Here is a 3,574-nt window from a genome sequence, read left to right on the forward strand (position 1 = left end):
TTGCAAAAGACAACACAAAATACAGGCATACCTGGCTTTATTGCACTTTGCTTTATGGGCTCTGCAGATATTGTGTTTTTATAAACTGAAGGTTTGTGGCAACCCTGCACTGAGCAAGACTACTGGTGCCATTTCCCCAACAGCATGTACTCATTTTGTGTCTCTACATCACATTTTGATAATTCTCACAATATTTCAAATGTTTTCATTATTGTATCTGTTTTGGTGCTCTGTGGTCAGTGATTCTTGATGTTCCTACTGTAATTGTTTTGGGGTGCCACGACCGCACCCATGTGAAGACAGCAAACTTAATCGATAAATGTGTGTGTTCTGACTTCTCCACCAACTGGCTACTCCTTGTCCCTCTCCATCTCCTCAGGGCTTGCTAGTCCATGAGATACAACAATATTGAAATTAGGCCAGTTAATAACTCTACAATGGCCTATAAGTGTTCGAGTGAAAGGAAGAATCTCATATCTCTCACTTTCATTTCTTATTAATTTTAAGAGATAGAGGTCGTACTCTGTCACCAAGGCTAAAATGCAGTGGCATGATTGTAGCTCAATGCAGCCTTGAACACCTAGGCTCAAGAGATCCTCCCGCCTCGGCCTCCTAAAGTGCTGGGATTACAGGCATGAGCCACTGCACCCAGCTACATCTCTCATTTTTAATCAAAATCTAGAAGTGATTAAGCTCAGTGAGGACACCATTTCAAAAGCCAAGGTAGTTCAAAAGCTGGGCCTTTTCCAAATGATAAAAAAGTGACACAGCCTTATTGCTGATATGAAAAATGTTTGAGTGATCTGGATAGAAGATCAAACCAGCCACAACATTCCCTGACACTACAGCCACAGAGAAAGCCCTAATTCTCTTCAATTCTATGAAGGCTGAGAAAGGTGAGGAAGATGCAGAAGAAAAGCTTGAAGCTGGCAGAGGTTTCTTCGTGAGCCATAGGGAAAGAAGCCGTCTTCATAACATGAAAGTGCCAGGTGAAGAAGCCAGTTCTCCAGAAGATCCAGCTGAGATCAGTGATGAAGATGTCTACACTAAACAACAGGTTTTAAGTGTAGATGAAACAACCTTTTGTTGGAACAAGATGCCACTTAGGACTTTCAAAGCTGGAGAGGAGAAGTCAGTGCCTGGCTTCAAAGCTTCAAAGGTGAGAAGATTGCAAAATTTTTTTCCCATTCTGTAGGTTGCCTGTTCACTCTGATGGTAGTTTCTTTTGCTGTGCAGAAGCTCTTTAGTTTAATTAGATTCCATCTGCCAATTTTGGCTTTCATTGCCATTGCTTTTGGTGTTTTAGACATGAAGTCCTTGCCCATGCCTAGGTCCTGAATGGTATTGCCTAGGTTTTCTTCTAGGGTTTTTATGGTTTTAGGTCTAACATTTAAGTCTTTAATCCATCTTGAATTAATTTTTGTATAAGGTGTAACGAAGGGATCCTGTTTCAGCCAGTTTTCCCAGCACCATTTGTTAAATAGGGAATCCTTTCCCCATTTCTTGTTTTTTTTTTTTGTTTTTTTGTTTTTTTCAGGTTTGCCAAAGATCAGATAGTTGTAGATATGTGGCATTATTTTTGAGGGCTCTGTTCTGTTCCACTTGTCTATCTCTCTGTTTTGGTACCAGTACCATGCTGTTTTGGTTACTATAGCCTTGTAATATAGTTTGAAGTCAGGTAGCCTGATGCCTCCAGCTTCGTTATTTTGGCTTAGGATTGATGTTGTGCACATATACCCTAGAACTTAAAGTATAATAAAAAAAACAAAAACCAAACCAAACCAAACCAAACAAAAACAATGCCTCAAAGGACAGGCTGACTCTCTTGTGAGGGGTGAATGCAATTTAAGTGACTTTAAGTTGTATCCAATGCTCATTTAGCATTTCAAAAATCCTAGGAAACTTAAAAATTATGCTAAATCTATTCTGCCTGTGCCCTATAAATTGATCTACAAAACAGATGTGGATGACAGCACATCTGTTTACAGCCTAGTTTACTGGATATTTTAAGTTCGTGATTGAGACCTAGTATTCAGAGAAAATGATTCCTTATGAAATATGACTGTTCATTGACAATGCCCCTGGTCATCCAAGAGCTCTGACATCAATGTACAAGGAAGTTAATGTTTTCATGCCTGCAGACACCACACCCATTCTGCAACCCATGGATCAAGGAGTAATTCTGACTTTCAAGTCTTATATTTTGGAAATACATTTCACAAGGTTATAGCTGCCATAGACAGTGATTCCTCTGATGGGTTTAGGCGAACTCACCCGAAAACCCTCCAAAAAAGTATTCAGCATCCTAGATGCCATGAAGAACATTTGAGATTTACTGGCGGAGGTAAAAATCTCAACATTCACAGGAGTTTGGACAATGCGGATTCCAACTTTTGTGGATGACTGTGAGGGTTTCAGAACTTTAGCAGAAACAGTTACTGCAGATGTGGTGGAAATAGCAAGAGAACTAGAACTAGAAGTGGAGCCTGAAGATGGAACTGAGTTGCTACAATCTCAGGATAACACTTGAATGGATGAGGAGTGGCTTCTTAAGGATGGACAAAGAAAGCAGTTTCTTGAGATCAGATCTACTCCTCGCAAAGGTGCTGAGAACACTGCTGAAACATCAGCAAGGATTTAGAATATTACAAAATCTTAGTTGATAAAGCAGTGGCAGGGTTTGAGAGGACTGAGTCCAATTCTGAAAGAAGTTCTACTGTGGGTAAAATGCTATCAAACAGCATCATATGTTACAGAGAAAACTTTCGTGGAAGGAAGAGTCCATTGATGTGGCAAACTTCATTGTCTTATTTTAAGAAATTGCCACAGGCATCCCAACCTTCAGCAAACACCACCATGATCGGTCAGCAGCCATCAACATTGAGGCAAGACCCTTGTCCAGCAAAAAGATGATGACTCACTGAAGGCTCAGATGCTTAAGGTATGGACACTGGTTTTTTAGACACAATGCTGTTGACCACTTAATGGACTACAATACAGTGCAAACATAACTTTTCTATATGCACTGGGAAACCAGAAGGTTTGTGTGACTCATTTTATTGTGATGTTCACTTTATTGTGGTGCAGTAGGGCTGGCAGAAGTTTATGTTATAAATATACAGGCAGACTTCGGAGATGATACTGCAGGTTGATCTCTGATAGTGCAGGTTCAGCTCAACCTGCAGTATCTCTGAGGTCTGCCTGTGTGTTTATAACATAAACTTCTCTCGCTAAGGAGCGGATGCAAAGTAGTAGCTATTACAATGAAGAGAACAGTTTGCATTTGGCTCCAGAATGAGCTTTTGTTCTTGGAGATTTGCGACTTTCCCTTGTGTGTTTCACATGGGATTGGGTGGCCCACGGAGTCTCAGCTGTGAGCTCTCTGGCCCTACAGAGATGAGGTTTGCTGACCTCACTCCAGGGAGGAAGAAACCTTCACCCCAGCTGGTCAGGCAGGGGCAGGTGCTTCCAAGGTGGCTTTGTTCATTTAGTTAATATCCCCTGAGCAGCGACTCCGTCCATGTCCTCTGTATTGTGGGTGTCATTCTGTTAGTTTCCACAACTCAGTGAATAA

This window comes from Colobus angolensis, unplaced genomic scaffold (genome assembly GCF_000951035.1).
Source record: "Colobus angolensis palliatus isolate OR3802 unplaced genomic scaffold, Cang.pa_1.0 Scaffold2, whole genome shotgun sequence".
Classification (NCBI taxonomy): Eukaryota; Metazoa; Chordata; class Mammalia; order Primates; family Cercopithecidae; genus Colobus; species Colobus angolensis.